The following is a 23,416-nucleotide window of genomic DNA, read 5'->3' on the forward strand; positions in this document are numbered from 1 at the left end:
CCTCTCTCTCTCTCTCTCTCGCTGTCCTCCCTCCCTCTCTGTCAGTCACTGCCACAGTCTGGATGCTGTGGAGGAGCCAGGCTGGCTGAGACTTGGGGAGCTAGCCCTACATGGGGGGGAGAGAGAGGGGGAGGGAGATAAGTTTACTTCAGAGACCATGACATAACTAACATCAAGACATGACACTGGGACACTGAGCAGGACTACTGGGGAGGAAACTAGCATGGCGTTTCAGATAGCTTTCATTTCCAACGCCAGAGATGATCCAGTATGCTGTCAGAGGCCCTATGCGTTTATAGGACTACAATCTTAGAACATGAGGTTCCGAAAGGGTTCTTTGGCAGTCCCCACAGGAAAACAATTTTTTTGGTTCCAGGTAGAACCCTCTGTGTAAAGGGTTTTAGATGGAACTCAAAAGGATTCTTCAAAGGGTTCTCCCTATGGGGACAGCCAATGAACCCTTTTAGGTTCCAGATAGCACCTTTTTCCCTACGTGTGTAGAGGTGAGAGGGTAATATCCAGGGCCTGTGTGGGTGTCATTGTTTTTAAAGCAGCTGTCTGCTTCTGTTTCTCTCTATTGTAGAAAAGAGGCACGTGATGATCCTGTTATTGTAAACCAAACTTGATGACCTCATATTCTTGAAGATAAATGATGTGTCTATGTGGTCTGTAGACTTTAATTTATAATAAACTTCTATGACTTTTTGATAATTGCCCTTTAATTTAAAAGAGGGGAAAATATTCATCCGTCAGTCACCTAAACTTGAAGGATTCACATCTCGGGCTTGTTGACTCAGTAATAGGCCCATCTCCCTTTCCTGGTAGCGCCCTCATCCAGGAGGCTTGATTGCTATGTCGACCCTGTGAATGATCGGGAGCTTGTAAATTGTTTGACGGCCTTATATTTCTGCCGCAGGATTAAATGAACTGTTTACCCAAGCGGCTAATTCGTTTTAAAAAACGAAACGTCCGTTTGTATACCGAAATGCCCACAGCCTGTATAAATGACCAAGACACGTTAACATAACACCTCGGGGGTTGTGGGACCAGTTATTAAGCATTGAGAAAGAACGAGAGAAAGTGGGAGAAGAAGTACAGAATAGTTCAAGGGAATAATGACATGAAGACCTGGCTCATGTATGGTTTAGTAAATACTGTTTTCCATAAACAACAGAAGAAGAGAATGTGTTCTTAACATGACTGTTGGTCCATTTGAGTTGCCTGGAATAATGTAATAAGTCACATGGCCCTTATGACAGATATTGAAGTACCTGGCATTATTGGCATTGAACCTTATTGTTCAATAAAATCAGGTGATCAATATGAGACAGCATTTTTTTATTTTTTATATTAGGAGGAACATTTAAATGATTTTAGAGTATTAGTAGCCTAGTGGTTAGAGTGTTGAGGCCAGTAACCGAAAGGTTGCTGGATCAAATCCCTGAGCTGACAAGACAAAAATCTGTCGTTCTGCCCCTAAACAAGGCAGTTAACCCACTGTTCCCCGGTATGCCGTCATTGTAAATAAGAATTTGTTCTTAACTGACTTACCTAGTTAAATAAAGGTTCAATTTTTAAATAAATCTATGTGAAATTGAACCAGTCTCACAGGCACACAAACACACACACACTCGCTCATGCAAACACACATACAGCGACATACATAGGTACACAGCCACACCTCAGTGTTGTCGGTGAGCTTTTCTTTCGGAATGGAAAAACTTGCAGTTGACGTTAAAGCAAATAGGAATGACTGTGCTTTCCTGGCCAGACTTTTAGTCTTTGCTGCTGAAGATAGCAGCTGGAACAGCAAACCTACTCCCGCAACCCTCCCACCTCTTTCACAAACCTGTCTGCTGGCTAACACACAGGAACACACACATGTGCATACTTACAGTCAGCGTATAGTCAGAAAGACAGCAAGAGAGAGAGACAGTAAGAGAGAGAGACAGAAGGAGAGAGAGACAGTAGGAGAGAGAGACAGTAGGAGAGAGAGACAGTAGGAGAGAGAGACAGTAGGAGAGAGAGAGAGAGAGACAGTAGGAGAGAGAGACAGTAAGAGAGAGAGACAGTAAGAGAGAGAGAGAGTAGGAGAGAGATAGAGTAGGAGAGAAAGAGACAGTAGGAGAGAGAGAGACAGCAGGAGAGAGAGAGACAGCAGGAGAGAGAGAGAGACAGTAGGAGAGAGAGCCAGTAAGAGAGATAGAGAGACAGTAGGAAAGAGAGAGACAGTAAGAGAGAAAGACAGTAAGAGAGAGAGACAGTAAGAGAGAGAGACAGCAGGAGAGAGACTGTAAGAGAGAGAGAGAGTAAGAGAGAGAGAGAGAGAGACAGTAAGATAGAGAGACAGAGAGAGTAGGAGAGAGACAGTAAGAGAGAAAGACAGTAAGAGAGAGAGACAGTAAGAGAGAGAGACAGTAAGAGAGAGAGAGAGAGAGAGAGAGAGAGACAGTAAGAGAGAAAGACAGTAAGAGAGGGAGACAGTGAGAGAGAGAAAGACAGTAGGAGAGAGAGACAGTAAGAGAGAGAGAGAGAGATGGTAAGATAGAGAGACAGCAGGAGAGAGAGAGACGGTAAGATAGAGAGACAACAAGAGAGAGAGAGACAGTAAGAGAGAGAGGCAGTAGGACAGAGAGACAGTAAGAGAGAGAGGCAGTAGGACAGAGAGACAGTAAGAGAGAGAGACCGTAGGACAGAGAGACAGTAAGAGAGAGAGACAGTAAGAGAAATAGAGAGACAGTAAGAGAGAGAGACAGTAAGAGAGATAGAGAGACAGTAAGAGAGAGAGACAGTAAGAGAGAGACAGTAAGAGAGAGAGACAGTAAGAGAGAGAGAGAGAGAGAGAGAGACAGCAGGAGAGAGAGACAGCGAGAGAGAAAGATTGGTGAGGGAAAGACTGAAGTTGAACTATGAGGAGGGGGTAAAGCCCTCACTGTGTGATGCTAGGAGGAGGATGGTCCTGAAAAGCCCTCACTGTGTGATGCTAGGAGGAGGGGAAAACCCTCACTGTGTGATGCTAGGAGGAGGAGGGAAAAGCCCTCACTGTGTGATGCTATGAGGAGGAGGGAAAAGCCCTCACTGTGTGATGCTAGGAGGAGGAGGGAAAAGCCCTCACTGTGTGATATATTTGGGTCTGGTTCTCTCTGGTCAGTGGAACCTGCTGGCTGTCAACTGTGAGTATATGTAGTAAAGTAAAAGTTGTCAACAATGTAAATAGTAAAGAAAAGTACAGATACCCCCCATAAAAATGACTTAAGTAGTACTTTAAAGTGTTTTAACTTAAATACTTTACACCATTGCCTGGGATAATGAGACAGGCCTTAACCCTTTGTCTGATGGGGGTTGGGGCTGGGGCTGGGGCTAAGGCTGGGGTGTGGCTGAGGGGGGCTGGGGCTGAGGGGGTGGCTGAGGGGGACTGGGGCTGGGGGGTGGCTGAGGAGGACTGGTGGGTGGCTGAGGGGGACTGGGGCTGAGGGGTTGCTGTGGGGGTTGGAGGATGGCTGAGGGGTACTGGGGCGAATGGCTGAGGGAGGCTAGGCGGATGGCTGAGGGGGTCTGGGGCGGTTGGGGGGCTGGGAGGACTGGGGCTGGGGGTGAATGGCTGAGGGAGGCTGGGCGGATGGCTGAGGGGGGCTGAGGCGGTTGGGGGGCTAAAGTACTGCAGTCAGAGAAGCTGAGTAAAGCACTTCTGTGAACTTTTGATCCCAAATGGAAGATGACTGAGGAAAAGGAAGGGGGAAAAAAAGGAGAAGAAGTGACATCAAATACTTCAGCTCTCCTCCGCTCACTCCTCCATATAATCAAACAAATCATGATTACAAATATTTAAAAAGGCTCAGAGGAGGATCTGGATGTTGGAGTTGAATCTATAAATCTGTGAGGCTCTCTCTCTCTCTCACACACACTTCTTTCCCTGGTGTAACCCTTCAGCAATCCCTGCTGGAATTAGCACAATGGAGAAGATTTTTTTTCTTTTTCGTCTCTCTCTGGTCTCTCTCTGGTCTCTCTCTGGTCTCTCTCTGGGCTCTGTCTGGTCTCTCTCTGGTCTCTCTCTGGTCTCTCTCTGGTCTCTGTCTGAGCTCTCTCTGGTCTCTCTTTTTTTTTCTCTCAGGGCTCTCTCTGGTCTCTCTCTGGTCTCTCTCTGGTCTCTCTCTGGGCTCTGTCTGGTCTCTCTCTGGTCTCTCTCTGGTCTCTCTCTGGTCTCTCTCTGGTCTCTCTCATGGCTCTCTCTGGTCTCTCTCTGGTCTCTCTCTGGTCTCTCTCTGGTCTCTCTCTGGGCTCTCTCTGGGTTCTCTCTGGGTTCTCTCTGGTCTCTCTCTGGGCTCTCTCTGGGCTCTGTCTGGGCTCTCTCTGGTCTCTCTCTGGTATCTCTCTGGTTTCTCTCTGGGCTCTCTCTGGTCTCTCTCTGGTCTCTCTCTGGTCTCTCTCTGGACTCTCTCTGGGCTCTCTCTGGTCTCTCTCTGGACTCTCTCTGGTCTCTCTCTGGTCTCTCTCTGGACTCTCTCTGGACTCTCTCTGGTCTCTCTCTGGGCTCTCTCTGGGCTCTCTCTGGGCTCTCTCTGGTCTCTGTCTGGTTTCTCTCAGGGCTCTCTCTGGGCTCTCTCTGGTCTCTCTCTGGTCTCTCTCTGGGCTCTCTCTGGGTTCTCTCTGGTCTCTCTCTGGTCTCTCTCTGGGCTCTCTCTGGGCTCTCTCTGGTCTCTCTCTGGGCTCTCTCTGGTCTCTCTCTGGGCTCTCTCTGGGTTCCTCTGGGCTCTCCCTGGGCTCTCTCTGGGCTCTCTCTGGTCTCTCTCAGGGCTCTCTCTGGGCTCTCTCTGGTCTTTCTCTGGGCTCTCACTAGGCTCTCTCTGGACTCTGTCTGGTCTCTCTCTGGTCTCTCTCAGGGCTCTCTCTGGGCTCTCTCTGGGCTCTCTCTGGTCTCTCTCTGGGCTCTCTCTGGGTTCTCTCTGGTCTCTCTCTGGTCTCTGTCTGGGCTCTCTCTGGGCTCTCTCTGGGCTCTCTCTGGTTTCTCTCAGGGCTCTCTCTGGGCTCTCTCTGGGCTCTCTCTGGGCTCTCTCTAGGCTCTCTCTGGTCTCTCTCTGGGCTCTCTCTGGTCTCTCTCTGGTCTCTCTCTGGGCTCTCTCCGGGCTCTCTCCGGGCTCTCTCCGGGCTCTCTCCGGTCTCTCTCTGGACTCTCTCTGGGCTCTCTCTGGGCTCTCTCTGGGCTCTCTCTGGGCTCTCTCTGGTCTCTCTCTGGGCTCTCTCTGGGCTCTCTCTGGGTTCTCTCTGGTCTCTCTCTGGTCTCTCTCAGGGCTCTCTCTGAGCTCTCTCTGGGCTCTCTCTGGGCTCTCTCTGGGTTCTCTCTGGTCTCTCTCTGGGCTCTCTCTGGTCTCTGTCTGGGCTCTCTCTGGTCTCTCTCTGGTATCTCTCTGGACTCTCTCTGGTCTGTCTCTGGGCTCTCTCTGGACTCTGTCTGGACTCTCTCTGGTCTCTCATTCTTAGTGTTAAATGGATAGCGTGCGTCCATGTGCAGGAAACAGAAGAGAGGCTCCGGTTTATCCAAAGTACATGTTCAGAGGCACAGACTCACAGACGAGAGAGAGAGAGAGAGAGAGAGAGAGAGAGAGAGAGAGAGAGAGAGAGAGAGATGAAGCAAGAGGGAGAGAGAGACAGAGATGGAGAGAGAGAGATAGAGAGAGAGAGAGATGAAGCAAGAGAGAGAGAGAGACAGAGATGAATCAAGCGAGAGAGCAGTACAGAAAGAGGGGGAGAGAAAGAAATAGAAAGTGTATGAGAGAGAGCGAGAAAGAGAGAGAGAGAGGGCAAGGAAAGGACAGGAACACTTAGATCTGAAGAGAGGGATAGCCTGACAGGAGACAGAGGAGAGAGAAGAAAGAAGGGAGAGATAACGGCAGAGAATGAAAGCGAGTTCCACTTGTAGTCTTTTTGATGGCCATAATGATCATTATTTAGTGGTGTGGTTAGGGTACAGGGAGGAGGTACTGGGGATGACATCACTACTGATGAGCTTCATCAGAAGATCAAACGTACGTGGCTGGCCGTTGGGCCATCCATTGTAGAAGATCAAACGTACGTGGCTGGCCGTTGGGCCATCCATTGTAGAAGATCAAACGTACGTGGCTGGCCGTTGGGCCATCCATTGTAGAAGATCAAACGTACGTGGCTGGCCGTTGGGCCATCCATTGTAGAAGATCAAACGTACGTGGCTAGCTGTTGGGCCATCCATTGTAGAAGATCAAACGTACGTGGCTGGCCGTTGGGCCATCCATTGTAGAAGATCAAACGTACGTGGCTGGCCGTTGGGCCATCCATTGTAGAAGATCAAACGTACGTGGCTGTTCGTTGGGCCATCCATTGTAGAAGATCAAACGTACGTGGCTGGCCGTTGGGCCATCCATTGTAGAAGATAAAACGTTGGGCCATCCATTGTAGAAGATCAAACGTACGTGGCTGTTCGTTGGGCCATCCATTGTAGAAGATCAAACGTACGTGGCTGGCCGTTGGGCCATCCATTGTAGAAGATCAAACGTACATGGCTGGCCGTTGGGCCATCCATTGTAGAAGATCAAACGTACGTGGCTGTTCGTTGGGCCATCCATTGTAGAAGATCAAACGTACGTGGCTGTTCGTTGGGCCATCCATTGTAGAAGATCAAACGTACGTGGCTGTTCGTTGGGCCATCCATTGCGCACGACATTGTACATGATTCAGACTTGAATTAATATTTGAACAAAATGCTCTCGTTGAAATGAATTTCTGCATTCCATATATGTTTTAAGTAAATTATTTAGTTTTTTGATTAGCTTGGTAATGACCCTGGTGTGTGTGTGTGTGTGTGTATGTGTGTGTGTGTGTGTGTGTGTGTGTGTGTGTGTGTGTGTGTGTGTGTGTGTGTGTGTGTGTGTGTGTGTGTGTGTGTGTGTGTGTGTGTGTGTGTGTGTGTGTGTGTTTGTGTGTGTGTGTGTGTGTTGGTGTGTGTGAGCAGTGGAGGACATTATTCCTGATGAGTCAGTGATCTTAGGGCTAAAGAGGGGAGATGGTGAGACTGAGATTGAGTCATTGGTAGCCGATGAGCATAGTGGTGTACGTGTGGTGGTAGCTAATGAACAATGGAATGGAGAGGGAGAGATAGTGGACATGGAGAAGAAGGTATTAGATGGGGAATAGAGTAGGGGGTTTAAAGGAGGTATTGGATGGGGAATAGAGTAGGGGGGTTTAAAGGAGGTATTGGATGGGGAATAGAGTAGGGGGGGTTTAAAGGAGGTATTAGATGGGGAATAGAGTAGGGGGTTTAAAGGAGGTATTGGATGGGGAATAGAGTAGGGGGGTTTGAAGGAGGTATTGGATGGGGAATAGAGTAGGGGGGTTGAAGGAGGTATTGGATGGGGAATAGAGTAGGGGGGTTTGAAGGAGGTATTGGATGGGGAATAGAGTAGGGGGGTTTGAAGGAGGTATTGGATGGGGAATAGAGTAGGGGGGTTGAAGGAGGTATTGGATGGGGAATAGAGTAGGGGGGTTGAAGGAGGTATTGGATGGGGAATAGAGTAGGGGGGTTTGAAGGAGGTATTGGATGGGGAATAGAGTAGGGGGGTTTGAAGGAGGTATTGGGGTAGAGTATGGGGGTTTGAAGGAGGTATTGGGGTAGAGTATGGGGGTTTGAAGGAGGTATTGGGGTAGAGTATGGGGGTTTGAAGGAGGTATTGGGGTAGAGTATGGGGGTTTGAAGGAGGTATTAGGGTAGAGTATGGGGGTTGGAAGGAGGTATTGGGGTAGAGTATGGGGGTTTGAAGGAGGTAGTGGATGGAGGTAGAGTCGGGGGGTTGAAGAAAGTTGGGAGGTAGGTAGGAGTATTAGGGGCTACTCTCCGGCCTATTTCCTCCTGTCCTGGATGGGGGTCTAACGTAAAACTAACACCACCATGAAGCAGCCAGGGAGCCGCCCTCTCCTGGAGCTAGTACCTGGTACCCATCACTCCACACCTTCACCCCCACGCCCTCGCCCCCACACACTCCCTATCCATCCACAAGACCCCCCTATAATCCCATCTGGCATCCTCCCCTGTAATTCAGACTGTAATATACTATAGACATACCCAACGTACAGATCTAACCTCCTGAGCCTGCCAGTGGGTTATTCCAATGACATGATGAGGCAGGGGGTTTGTGCGATAGCAATGGTCGTCATTGTAAGCAGAAGTGTCTGTCAGCAAACATGTTCCTCCACTCTGTGTTTCTATGACAGAAGGTAAATTCACCCCACGCACCGCCCTGGGCCCCGTTTCCCAAAATGCATAGGAAATGTTCATCGTTAGAACCTTTCTAGTAGGAGCATCGTTAAATCTCAGAGCTGTTTCCTAAAAGCATAGGCATAGTTAAGGCAATGTTCATCGTTAGAATCTTTGTAGTAGGAGCGTCGTGAAATTTTCGAGCTGTTTCCCAAAAGTGTCTTTATTAACGTTGCACTTGAAAACGCTTGTGATTTATCGGCACCCTTAGACCACTCGCAGAACAGCTAAGTACGTTGTTAGATGTTCCTTGCCCTCCCGCGTCACTTTATACACAGAAGATCTCCGCTGAACATAGAATCACACGGTTTATCCGTCTCTCTGTGAACACCCATAACTTCAGAACAAAGTTGACTACAATACAAAATTTGCCAATGTCTATGGAATTGATGCAAACAAGCAGCATATTAAAAGATGCTTCAAATGAAAACCCAGATGACTGCATTAAAATATAAACAACAGAAAATACGCCTATTTCAATTATAGTAAAATACATTTAATGTTCAATCAAATTAGTTATATTTTCTACTTGTAGGCAACTGTCTGTAATTTGTCTTAATATATTTCACGATGTGTAGCCAAACATTTTTATTGGGTAAAGCATTAGAATAAGCCGCCTCAATATTTGGAGCCGTAGGTGGTAACATCTCTCTAGGAGCTGATCCGTCATCAGTATTGTGAAATAATTATAATGTTAAGGAAAGATGTGAATGGAGAAAGAAGATTTGAATGGCGAAAGCGAACCCTTTCTTTCGATCCCATTAGATTCGACACATGCTCCAACGACGCACTTAGGGACTGCTCTTTCTGTGTGATGTTTTGAGAAAGGTAAGTTACATCTCAAATCAAATCAAATTTTATTGGTCACATACAAGTGGTTAGCAGATGTTAATCAATGTTTAACATGTATTTTCACAAATATAACATCTTACATCCCTTGTAGGAAAGATGCATCATTAAAGCACTCGTAAGCCCAAGTTCCCAGGCTATGTGGAAACCAGACCCTGGGCAGTGAGAGGTGTGGAAACCAGACCCTGGGCATTGAGAGGTGGGGAAACCAGACCCTGGGCAGTGAGAGGTGAGGAAACCAGACCCTGGGCAGTGAGAGGTGTGGAAACCAGACCCTGGGCAGTGAGAGGTGTAGAAACCAGACCCTGGGCATTGAGAGGTGAGGAAACCAGACCCTGGGCAGTGAGAGGTGAGGACACCAGACCCTGGGCAGTGAGAGGTGAAGAAACCAGACCCTGGGCAGTGAGAGGTGGGGAAACCAGACCCTGGGCAGTGAGAGGTGAGGAAACCAGACCCTGGGCAGTGAGAGGTGAGGAAACCAGACCCTGGGCAGTGAGAGGTGGGGAAACCAGACCCTGGGCAGTGAGAGGTGAGGAAACCAGACCCTGGGCAGTGAGAGGTGGGGAAACCACACCCTGGGCATTGAGAGGTGGGGAAACCAGACCCTGGGCAGTGAGAGGTGAGGAAACCAGACCCTGGGCAGTGAGAGGTGGGGAAACCAGACCCTGGGCATTGAGAGGTGAGGAAACCAGACCCTGGGCAGTGAGAGGTGAGGAAACCAGACCCTGGGCAGTGAGAGGTGAGGACACCAGACCCTGGGCAGTGAGAGGTGAAGAAACCAGACCCTGGGCAGTGAGAGGTGTGGAAACCAGACCCTGGGCAGTGAGAGGTGAGGAAACCAGATCCTGGGCAGTGAGAGGTGAGGAAACCAGACCCTGGGCAGTGAGAGGTGTGGAAACCAGACCCTGGGCAGTGAGAGGTGAAGAAACCAGACCCTGGGCATTGAGAGGTGTGGAAACCAGACCCTGGGCATTGAGAGGTGAGGAAACCAGACCCTGGGCAGTGAGAGGTAGGGAAACCAGACCCTGGGCAATGAGAGGTGAGGACACCAGACCCTGGGCAGTGAGAGGTGAAGAAACCAGACCCTGGGCAGTGAGAGGTGAGGAAACCAGACCCTGGGCATTGAGAGGTGAGGAAACCAGACCCTGGGCAGTGAGAGGTGAGGAAACCAGACCCTGGGCAGTGAGAGGTGAGGACACCAGACCCTGGGCAGTGAGAGGTGAAGACACCAGACCCTGGGCAGTGAGAGGTGGGGAAACCAGACCCTGGGCAGTGAGAGGTGAAGAAACCAGACCCTGGGCAGTGAGAGGTGAAGAAACCAGACCCTGGGCAGTGAGAGGTGGGGAAACCAGACCCTGGGCAGTGAGAGGTGAAGAAACCAGACCCTGGGCAGTGAGAGGTGTGGAAACCAGACCCTGGGCAGTGAGAGGTGAAGAAACCAGACCCTGGGCAGTGAGAGGTGTGGAAACCAGACCCTGGGCAGTGAGAGGTGAGGAAACCAGACCCTGGGCAGTGAGAGGTAGGGAAACCAGACCCTGGGCAATGAGAGGTGAGGACACCAGACCCTGGGCAGTGAGAGGTGAAGAAACCAGACCCTGGGCAGTGAGAGGTGAGGACACCAGACCCTGGGCAGTGAGAGGTGAAGAAACCAGACCCTGGGCAGTGAGAGGTAGAGAAACCAGACCCTGGGCAGTGAGAGGTGTGGAAACCAGACCCTGGGCAGTGAGAGGTGGGGAAACCAGACCCTGGGCAGTGAGAGGTGGGGAAACCAGACCCTGGGCAGTGAGAGGTGTGAAAACTTGACCCTGGGCAGTGACGGGTGGGAAAACCAGACCCTGGGCAGTGAGAGGTAGGGACACCAGACCCTGGGCAGTGAGAGGTAGGGAAACCAGACCCTGGGCAATGAGAGGTGAGGACACCAGACCCTGGGCAGTGAGAGGTGAAGAAACCAGACCCTGGGCAGTGAGAGGTGAGGACACCAGACCCTGGGCAGTGAGAGGTGAAGAAACCAGACCCTGGGCAGTGAGAGGTAGAGAAACCAGACCCTGGGCAGTGAGAGGTGTGGAAACCAGACCCTGGGCAGTGAGAGGTGGGGAAACCAGACCCTGGGCAGTGAGAGGTGGGGAAACCAGACCCTGGGCAGTGAGAGGTGTGAAAACTTGACCCTGGGCAGTGACGGGTGGGAAAACCAGACCCTGGGCAGTGAGAGGTAGGGACACCAGACCCTGGGCAGTGAGAGGTGTGGAAACCAGACCCTGGGCAGTGAGAGGTGAGGAAACCAGACCCTGGGCAGTGAGATGTAGGGACACCAGACCCTGGGCAGTGAGAGGTAGGGACACCAGACCCTGGGCAGTGAGAGGTGTGGAAACCAGACCCTGGGCAGTGAGAGGTGAGGAAACCAGACCCTGGGCAGTGAGAGGTGTGAAAACCAGATCCTGGGCAGTGAGAGGTGAGGAAACCAGACCCTGGGCAGTGAGAGGTAGGGACACCAGACCCTGGGCAGTGAGAGGTGGGGAAACCAGACACTGGGCAGTGAGAGGTGAAGAAACCAGACCCTGGGCAGTGAGAGGTGTGGAAACCAGATCCTGGGCAGTGAGAGGTGAGGAAACCAGACCCTGGGCAGTGAGAGGTGAGGACACCAGACCCTGGGCAGTGAGAGGTGTGGAAACCAGACCCTGGGCAGTGAGAGGTGAGGAAACCAGACCCTGGGCAGTGAGAGGTAGGGAAACCAGACCCTGGGCAGTGAGAGGTGAGGAAACCAGACCCTGGGCAGTGAGAGGTGGGAACATAACACCTTTGGCACACTGAGGTCAGGTAGGGACATTATTTGATCTATTTACGCACTGTGGTCAGAGAACAAACACATGTTCAACCCAGTCCCAGTGAGGGCAATGATCTGTCTGTGGTCCCAGTCACAGTGTGGTCAATGACCTGTCTGTGGTCCCTGTCACAGTGTGGTCAATGACTTGTCTGTGTTCCCAGTCACAGTGTGGTCAATGACTTGTCTGTGGTCCCAGACACAGTGTGGTCAATGACCTGTCTGTGATCCCAGGAGGACAGAGTTTAGTTAGCATCTCATTCTCCTGGAGGACAGAGTTTAGTTAGCATCTCATTCTCCTGGAGGACAGAGTTTAGTTAACATCTCATTCTGTTGGAGGAGTGAGTTTAGTTAGCATCTCATTCTGTTGGAGGAGAGAGTTTAGTTAGCATCTCATTCTCCTGGAGGACAGAGTTTAGTTAGCATCTCATTCTGTTGGAGGAGAGAGTTTAGTTAGCATCTCATTCTGTTGGAGGACAGAGTTTAGTTAACATCTCAATCTCCTGGAGGACAGAGTTTAGTTAGCATCTCATTCTCCTGGAGGACAGAGTTTAGTTAGCATCTCATTCTGTTGGAGGAGAGAGTTTAGTTAACATCTCATTCTCCTGGAGGACAGAGTTTAGTTAGCATCTCATTCTCCTGGAGGACAGAGTTTAGTTAACATCTCATTCTCCTGGAGGACAGAGTTTAGTTAGCATCTTATTCTCCTGGAGGACAGAGTTTAGTTAGCATCTCATTCTGTTGGCGGAGAGAGTTTAGTTAACATCTCATTCTGTTGGAGGAGAGAGTTTAGTTAACATCTCATTCACCTGGAGGACAGAGTTTAGTTAACATCTCATTCTGTTGGAGGACAGAGTTTAGTTAGCATCTCATTCTGTTGGAGGACAGAGTTTAGTTAGCATCTCATTCTCCTGGAGGACAGAGTTTAGTTAGCATCTTATTCTCCTGGAGGACAGAGTTTAGTTAACATCTCATTCTGTTGGAGGACAGACTTTAGTTAACATCTCATTCTGTTGGAGGACAGAGTTTAGTTAGCATCTCATTCTCCTGGAGGACAGAGTTTAGTTAACATCTCATTCTGTTGGAGGACAGAGTTTAGTTAGCATCTCATTCTGTTGGAGGAGAGAGTTTAGTTAACATCTCATTCACCTGGAGGACAGAGTTTAGTTAACATCTCATTCTGTTGGAGGACAGAGTTTAGTTAGCATCTCATTCTCCTGGAGGACAGAGTTTAGTTAACATCTCATTCTGTTGGAGGAGAGAGTTTAGCACTTAAAAGGCTAAAAGATGCAAACAGCACAAACATTCAGTTTAAGATGCTTCTCTTTTTGCTCCCCTCTGTGTTTACCACTCCTCCTCTCCTCTCACTGCCCTGACTGTCCTCTCACTGCCCCGACTGTCCTCTCACTGCCCCTACTGTCCTCTTACTGCCCCGACTGTCCTCTCACTGCCCCGACTGTCCTCTCACTGCCCCGACTGTCCTCTCACTGCCCAGACTGTCCTCTTACTGCCCCGACTGTCCTCTTACTGCCCCGACTGTCCTCTCACTGCCCCGACAGTCCTCTCACTGCCCCGACTGTCCTCTCACTGCCCCGACTCTCCTCTCCCAACCACCCATTCCATTCTCTCCTCCCCTCTCTCTCTCTCCCTCACTCCCTCACTCCCTCTCTCTCTCCCTCTCTCTCTCTGCCATCTCCCCCCTCCCCCTCTTCCCCTGCTATCCCCCCTCTCTCCCAGTCTGTCTGTCCCTCCACTGAGTTTAATGGAGAGGGAGGCGGCATGCGGGGGTTGAGAAAGCCTGGACTTGACCCCAGGTTTCTGGGCTCCGTGGAGTCTCCTCTCCACCAAACCCTAATGACAGATGGAGAGGCACGCACACACACGCACGCACGCACACACACACACACACACACACACACACACACACACACACACACACACACACACACACACACACACACACACACACACACACACACACACAGATAGCCCCTATCCCATCCACATACACACTCTCTCACCGACTGTGCTGCCTTGGCAACGCGAGGCATTAAATCATGTAATGGAAGGTGAGGTGGGTGCCTTTTAACAATTCCAACTGTGGCAGATTAATGCTCAATACATCCAACCAATCACTTTCGCCTGGGCCTCCACAGCGGAGGTAAGGTGCTCCTTTCATCTGCTGTAAACCGTGTTGTAGATTGGACGTATGCAAGTCACATGCAGAGAGATCCAGAACATTAAACATTAAAGAGAATTCAATACATTTTTCCAGAATTCTCGTTCACCTCAGAATGCAGTGCGAGAATCCAGTGTTAACGTGAATCTTTCTCTCAGTCATTCTAGGAGCAGTTCCCACAAGCCATACCGTGCCCTGAATAAATATCATCTACTCTTTGTATAATATACACACTGTGAGCGATCATCCACTGAGCTATGAGTGTAAACGGTTGAAATATATATATCAACTCAGCAAAAAAGGAAACAGCCCTTTTTCAGGACCCTGTTTTCCAAAGATAATTTGTAAAAATTCAAATAACTTCACCGATCTCATTGTAAAGGGTTTAAACAGTGTTTCCCATGCTTGTTCAATGAACCATAAATAATTAATGAACATGCACCTGTGGAAAGGTCATTAAGACACTGACAGCTTACAGACGGTAGGCAATTAAGGTAACAGTTATGAAAACTTAGGACACTAAAGAGGCCTTTCTACTGACTCTGAAAAACACCAAAAGAAAGATGCACAGGGTCCCTGCTCATCTGTGTGAATGTGCCTTAGGCATGCTGCAATGAGGCATGAGGACCGCTGTAAATTGCAATGTCCGTACTGTGAGACGCCTAAGACAGCGCTACAGGGAGACAGGATGGACAGCTGATCGTCCTCGCAGTGGCAGACCATGTGTAACAACACCTGCACAGGATCGGTACATCCGAACATCACACCTGCGGGACAGGTACAGGATGGCAACAACAACTGCCCGTGTTACACCAGGAACACACAATCCCTCCATCAGTGCTCAGACTGTCCGCAATAGGCTGAGAGAGGCTGGACTGAGGGCTTGTAGGCCTGTTGTAAGGCAGGTCCTCACCAGATATCACCGGCAACAATGTTGCCTATGGGCACAAACCCACCGTCGCTGGACCAGACAGGACTGGCAAAAAGTGCTCTTCACTGATGAGTCACGGTTTTGTCTCACCAGGGGTGATGGTCGGATTCGCGTTTATCGTCGAAGGAATGAGCGTTACACCGAGGCCTGTACTCTGGAGCGGGATTGTTTTGGAGGTGGAGGGTCTGTCATGGTCTGGGGCGGTGTGTCAGCATCATTGGACTGAGCTTGTTGTCATTGCAGGCAATCTCAACGCTGTGCATTACAGGGAAGACATCCTCCTCCCTCATGTGGTACCCTTCCTGCAGGCTCATCCTGACATGACCCTCCCGCATGACAATGCCACCAGCCATACTGCTCATTCTGTGCGTGATTTCCTGCAAGACAGGAATGTCAGTGTTCTGCCATGGCCAGCAAAGAGCCCGGATCTCAATCCCATTGAGCACGTCTGGGACCTGTTGGATCAGAAGGTAAGGGCTAGGGCCATTCCTCCCCAGAAATGTCCGGGAACTTGCAGGTGCCTTGGTGGAAGAGTGGGGTAATATCTCACAGCAAGAACTGGCAAATCTGGTGCAGTCCATGAGGAGGAGATGCACTGCAGTACTTAATGCAGCTGGTGGCCACACCAGATACTGACTGTTACTTTTGATTTTGACCCCCATTTGTTCAGGGACACGTTATTCCATTTATGTTAGTCACATGTCTGTGGAACTTGTTCAGTTTATGTCTCAGTTGTTGAATCTTGTTGTGTTCATACAAATATTTACACATGTTAAGTTTGCTGAAAATATACGCAGTTGACAGTGAGACGACTTTTCTTTTTTTGCTGAGTTTATATATATATACTGGTTAGGTTTAATTTGTACATGTAGGTAGACTATGACTATGATGGGGGGGGTTAATGTAAATAGCCCAGGTGACCATTTGATTAATTGTTCATCAGTCTTATGGCTTGGTGGTAGGAGCTAGCCTACAGCTCCTTAAAAGCTTCTACAGTATATACTGTATATATAATACAGTACCATTCAAAAGTTTGGGCACACCTACTCTTTCAAGGGATTATATATTTTTTTACTATTTTCTATGTTGCAGAATAATAGTGAGGACATCAAAACTATGACATAACACATATGGAATCATGTAGTAACCAAAGAATTGTTAAACAAATAAAAATATATTATATATTTGAGATTCTTCAAACTAGCCAACCTATGCCTTGATGACAGCTTTGCACAATCTTGGCATTCTCTCAACCAGCATAATGAGGTAGTCACCTGGAATGCATTTCAATTAAAAGGAGTGTCTTGTTAAATGTTAATTTGAGGAATTTCTTTCCTTCTTAATGCGTTTGAGCCAATCAGTTGTGTTATGACAAGGTAGGGGAGGTATACAGAAGATATCCCTTTTTGGTAAAAGACCAAGTCCATATTATGGCAAGAACAGCTCAAATAATCAAAGAGAAATGACAGTCCATCATTACTTTAAGACATGAAGGTCAGTCAATACGGAACATTTCAAGAACTTTGAAAGTTTCTTCAAGTGCAGTCGCAAAAAACCATCAAGCGCTATGATGAAACTGGCTCTCATGAGGACCGCCAGAGGAAAGGAAGACTCAGAATTTCCTCTGCTGCAGAGGTTAAGTTCATTAGGGTTACCACCCTCAGAAATTGCAGCACAAATAAACAGAAAATCTTGTACAATGCTGTGCACTACTCCCTTCACAGAACAGCGCAAACTGGCTCTAACCAGAATAGAAAGAGGAGTGGGAGGCCCCGGTGCACAACTGAGCAAGAGGACAAGTACATTAGAGTGTCTAGTTTGAGAAACAGACGCCTCACAAGTCCTCAACTGGCAGCATCATTAAATAGTACCTGCAAAACAACAGTCTCAACGTCAACAGTGAAGAGGCGACTCCGGGATGCTGGCCTTCTAGGAAGAGTTGCAAAGAAAAAGACATATCTCAGACTGGCCAATAAAAATAAAAGATTAAAATGGGCAAAAGAACACAGACACTGGACAGAGGAACAGCTCAAGGAGATGCAGCTTGTGACGTACCCGATGCTGTACCAGATGCTGTACCAGATGCTTTACTATACTGCAGACAAACAAGTTCCTTACCTTTCCCACCTTCTACTCGCCTCCTCCATTTCTGCAGTAATGCTGCAATCTGTTGGTTGTAACTTTGGGTAGAGCAGACATTCCCATGTATTTTTGATAGCTGCATGTGTGACATAACTCCATATTCAGAATATCATGAATAAATAATATTTATAAATGTTATAATATTTTATTTAACAAATAAATGGTAAAGAATCCATAAATAATGAATTCGTTATTTGAGTTTAACAACTTCTTGTAATATTTGTTCTGTCTTTTCTGGAAGATGAATTGTAACCAGCTTTGTAAGGCTTGTTTTAAAAAAGGCAATACTTTAATTAAACTAGGTTTCATTTTCAATGAACAAAATATGAGAGGTTGTAATTGTCACGTATACTCCCTCTCGGGCGCTCTAGGTCACCAGGCTGCTCGTTATGGCACACACCTGTCACCATCGTTACGCACACCAGCGCGTCATCAGACTCACCTGGACTCCATCACTTCCCTGATTACCTTCCCTGTACATGTCACTCCCTTTGGTTCCTTCACCAGGCCTTATTGTTTCTGGGTCTGTTTCATGTCTGTGCGTTGTTTTGTATTACATTCCGTTTATTTATTAAGTATTCACTCCCTCAACTTGCTTCCCGACTCTCAGCGCGCTCGGTACAGTAGTCTGATGAAGGCAAAAAGTATCATTTTTTTTAACAAAGGTTGAGCCGTTGTTACTAATACTGGAGAACTACAGGATAAGCAGTTAGGGTTTAAGTATAACTTTTGTATGACTAAAGATTTTAGTGAGAGTTATTCATTATATAAATAAGCATGTTTAATTTTGACTGTCTTACCTTTCCAAATAAAGTGAAATATTGTTTTACTCTTATCTTTTGAAAAAAATATTTGTCTAAAGTAATAAGTAAACTGTGATAAGATCTTCTGTGCATTACAGTGCATTCAGACCCCCTTCCCTTTTCCCACATTTTGTGATATTACAGCCTTATCCCAAAATTGATTAAATAATATTCCCTCATCAATCTAGTGAAAACACGTTTTTAGAAATGTTTACAAATGTCTTAAAGATAAAAAACAGAAATACCTAATTTACATAAGTATTCAGATCCTATGCTATGAACTTTCTACAACTTTATTGGAGTCCACCTGTGGTAAATTCAATGGATTGGACGTGATATAAAAAGGCATACACCTGTCTATATAAAGGTCCCACAGTTGACAGTGCATGTCAGAGCAAAAACCAAGCCATGAGGTCGAAGTAATTGTCCGTAGAGCTCCGAGACAGGATTGGGTCGAGGCACAGATCTGGGGAAGGGTACCAAAAAAATGTTTGCAGCATTGAAGGTACCCAAGAACACAGTGGCCTCCATCATTCTTAAATGGAATACGTTTGGAACCACCAAGACTCTTCCTAGAGCTGGCCGCCCGGCCAAACTGTGCAATCGGGGGAGAAGGGCTTTGGTCAGGGACCAAGAACCCGATTGTCACGTCCTGACCATGGTAAGCTGTTATTTTCTATGGTAGACTGGTCAGGGAGTGACAGGGGTGTGTTTTTCTATGTTTTGTATTTCTATGTTCAGGTTCTAGTTTTCTATTTCTATGTTGGGTTTGTTTGGGATGATCTCCAATTAGAGGCACAGAAGCAGAGGGATCAGCGGGCGGAGCGGGGTTTATGCCCCGAACCAGACCCACCTCCTCTACTGAAGGATTCCCTGGATGATAAGGTTCTGGGTACTGCACCAGAGCCGCCGTTGACACTTGTTACCCTCGCTTTTGTTTTTTATTTTTATTTTAGTTGCATTTGGAGTCTGCACCTTTGGGGGGGGGGTACTGTCACGTCCTGACCATGGTAAGCTGTTATTTTCTATGGTAGACTGGTCAGGGCGTGACAGGGTGTGTTTTTCTATGTTTTGTATTTCTATGTTCAGGTTCTAGTTTTTTATTTCTATGTTGGGTTTGTTTGGGATGATCAAATTCCGCTTGGAATTTGCCAAAGGCATCTAAAGGACTTTCAGACCACGAGAAACACAATTCTCTGGTCTGATGAAACCAACTCTTTGGCCTGAATGCCAAGGGTCACGTCTGGAGGAAACCTGGCACCATCCCTATGGTAAAGCATGGTGGTGGCAGCATCATGCTGTGGGGATTTTTTCAGCAGCAGGGAGACTAGTCAGGATCAAGGGAAAGATGAATGGAGCAAAGTACAGAGGGATCCTTGATGAAACCGTGCTCCAGAGCGCTCAGGACCTCAGACTGGGGCGAAAGTTCACCTTCCAACAGGACAATGACACAGCCAAGACAGCTAAGACAACGCAAGAGTGGCTTCAGGAACAAGTCTCTGAATGTCCTTGAGTGGCCCAGCCAGAGGCCGGACTTGAACCCAATCTAACATCTTTGGAGAAACCAGAAAATGGCTGTGCAGCGGCACTTCCCATCTATCCTGATATAACTTGAGAGGATCTGCAGAGAAGAATGGGAGAAACTCCCTAAATACAGGTTTGCCGAGCTTATAGCGTCATACCCAAGAAGACTTGAGCCTGTAATCGCTGCCAAAGGTGCTTCAACAAAGTACTGAGTAAAGGGTCTGAATACTTATGTTAATGTTTTTTTATTTTTTTTATATTTATACATTTGCAAATTATAAAACCTGTTTTTGCTTTGTCATTATGGGGTATTGTGTAGATTGATGAGTAAAAAAACAATTTATGTCAAGTTCTGACCAGTAAGGGGTTATTTGTTATTGTAGTTTGGTCAGGACGTGGCAGGGGGTGTTTCTTTTATGTGGTTCGGGGTTTGTTGGGTTATGTTATTATGTAAGAGGGGTGTTTGTTTAGAGTGTTTCCGGGGTTTTTGGCCTATGTTCTTGTTAGTTTATTTCTATGTTAGTTCTAGTCGTTCTATGTCTATGTTTAGTTGATGGGGTTGACCTTCAATTGGAAGCAGCTGCTCCTCGTTGCTTCTAATTGAAGGTCTTATTTAAGAGGGGTGTTTTTTTCTTTAGTATTTGTGGGTAGTTGTCTCCTGTTTAGTGTCTGAGCGCCTGATAGGACTGTTTCCTTCTTCACATTAAAAAGAAGATGAGTATACACGTTCCCGCTGCGTTTTGGTCTGATCCTTACGACACCCGTTACAATATAATCCATTTTAGAATACGGCTGTAACGTAACAAAATGTGGAAAAAGTCAATGGGTCTGAATACTTTCCAAATGCATTGTATATCTTTAGGGATATGAACACCAAGTATGTCTACCATTTTATTGGTAAACGTCAGGTTAAGGTAAAAGTTCATACTTCTTTTAACTAGGTTTTAGTTCAGAGAGGTTGAAGAAATTATCTTGATCCTCAACAAGACTGCGCAGTGATCCAGATTGCGGACTTAAGAGGAAACTTGTCACTTTATTTCTAACCCCTTGATATTATTGTCGGATCTGATTTTAATAGCTGGCCATAACAAATAGCTATGTGGAGACCATGGAGAACCTTGTTGAACTGTTTTTGACAGTTCAATACTTTCTGAGAAGTAACCATTATTTACTATTTCACACCTGTGGTTGCTGTATATACCTTTAAACCATTGTATAACAGATTCTTCAAAATTAAAATAGTTGAGGCATTTATATATAAATTCTATCAAAGGCCTTTTCAAAATCTGCTATGAATGACTGGGCCTGGTTCGTTCAATGTTTCAGTGTTCTGTTGTGTCAAGTAATTGTCTTGTATTATCAATCAATCAATCAATCAATCAATCAAATGTATTTATAAAGTCCTTTTTACATCAGCAGATGTCACAAAGTGCTATACAGAAATCCAGCAAATCCCAAACAGCAAGCAATGCAGATGTAGAGGCACGGTGGCTAGGAAAAACTCCTTAGAAAGGCAGGAACCTAGGAAGAAACCTAGAGAGGAACCAGGCTATGAGGGGTGGCCAGTCCTCTTCTGGCTGTGCCGGGTGGAGATTATAACAGAACATGGCCAAGATGTTCAAATGTTCACAGATGACCAGCAGGGCCAGATAATAATAATCACAGTGGTTGTAGAGGGTGCAACAGGTCACCACCTCAGGAGTAAATGTCAGTTGGCTTTTCATAGCCGATCACTCAAAGTTAGAGACAGCAGGTGCGGTAGAGAGAGAGAGAGTCGAAAACAGCAGGTCCGGGACAAGGTAGCACGTCAGGTAAATGTATCGTCCATGTAAAAAACCTATCTGATCAGGATTAATAATATCCGATAAAACCTTTTGAATTCTATGTTTTGAATGCTATGTTAAGCTGTTTTAACTGTGCTTTGGAGCAAGGTGTGAGTCAAATCTCTCAGGGAACATACATCCAGTGTGTCAGAGTGTGTGTGTGTGTGGGGGGACATGGTTAGGACACAGGGATAGCTAGCTAGTGCTGGGGAGGGATGGGGGAGGCCTCTCTTTCCTGTTCTTTTTCTCTCAAGGAAACAATCAAACCGGTGGTGACGGAAGTCATCGTTCCAGATGTCTCCGTGTCATCCATCACAGCGTGGTTTTCTGTCTTATTTTAGGGGTTTCTCTGCACGTCCTGTTGTTTGGAGGGTTTTGTGTTGTAGAACTGGAGAAAATAGCTGAATGGACTAAATTGGTCGTTTGCTAATAATATAAACGTAGTACATTATTCATTTGCTCACAGGAAACATGTGTGGACATGCTCTCTACCTGCTCCCTCTCTCTCTTTCTGTTTATCTCCCTTTCTCTGTCTCTATCGCTCACTTGCTCTCTCTCTCTCTCTCTCTCTCTCTCGCGCCCTTGCTCTCTCTCTCTCTCCCTTGTTTCTCTCTTTCTCGCTCCCTTGCTCTCTCTCTCTTTCTCTCGCTCTCTCTCTCACTCCCTTGCTCTCTCTTGCTCTCTTTCTCTTGCTCTCTCTCTTGCTCCCTTGCTCTCGCTCTCTTGCTCTCTCCCTTGCCCTCTCTCTCTCTATTTCTCACTCCCTTGCTCTCTATCTCTCTCTCGATGTATTCTCTGCTGATACAGTATTGCTGTATCAAGGTGACTAGTGTTGACTCTAGAGATAGCTATATGTTTTGTGGGCTGTTGAAGGAGGTGGGAGAGGTAGCACGGTCAAGCAGAGGAAAAGGCTCACCTCTGTGGGAGGACAGAGAAGCTGTCACATCAGACACCCTATGACCCATCCCAGGGGTCATCTACAGTGACCTGAGTGACAGTGACCTGTCAACATTCCACACCTATTTGGCTTTAGAAATATAACATGTAATAATGTATTCATGGTATGCATAAACCATATCGTAACCATATAACTGACATATTGTAACCATATAACTGACATCAACACTATAAATGCCAACTGAAGCATCAGACTCAGTGTCTGTGGAGTGGACCTGTCCAAGGACTAAGCACCCGCCTGCCTGCCTGCGTGTGTGTGTGTGTGTGTGTGTGTGTGTGTGTGTGTGTGTGTGTGTGTGTGTGTGTGTGTGTGTGTGTGTGTGTGTGTGTGTGTGTGTGTGTGTGTGTGTGTGTGTGTGTGTGTGTGTGTGTGTGTGTGTGTGTGTGCTTGCCTCGCGTGCAGTTATTGCCCCCTTGGGGAGATGCACTTTGGTTTATGGGGCCTTTGCTGTATTACGATCCTTGCCCTTGCACCGCACGTTCCTCGACCTTTAGCAAGGCGAGTTCGGGTTCTTGAAGGCACAAGCAGTTGTACTGTTGCTGCTGGAGCGTGCATCGCCCCCCAGAGCTACTCCAATTGGATAGTTTTATGTCTCACTAGTGACTAAACAAACACTTACTAATAAGTAATGTACAAAACTAAGGAAACATTGGCTGACCTATGACAGCAAAGAGCAGGATCACAGAGATGTTAAGATGAGATCTACTGTGGAATAAATCAACTGTCGGAATGAAAAGCACTAATATCACTCTCTCAATCAAACACACAATGCATCTATACTGTTTTAAACAAAGATAATATACAACTGTCAATCACTGAAGATTATAAAGTCCTAACTTTAATAACCATAGAGCTGAGACATGTATGCCCATGCAGCCATGTGGTCTGAGGCGTGGAGGGAGCACATCAGGGAATATAATTCTAAATCACAACATAATGGGAGTCACAGGGAGAGGAGAGCCCCCTAGAGCTGCTAACACAAACATGTGTGTCTGTGTTTTCGTTAGCGGCAGGGGGGCAGCAGGACAGGGCAGCAGTCACAGTGTTGGGGGGCCTTACGAGAGCCGTGACAGAGAATAAGGCCATGTCAAGGGAATATGGAGCTTTT

This window comes from Salmo salar, chromosome ssa13 (assembly GCF_905237065.1).
Source record: "Salmo salar chromosome ssa13, Ssal_v3.1, whole genome shotgun sequence".
NCBI lineage: Eukaryota > Metazoa > Chordata > Actinopteri > Salmoniformes > Salmonidae > Salmo > Salmo salar.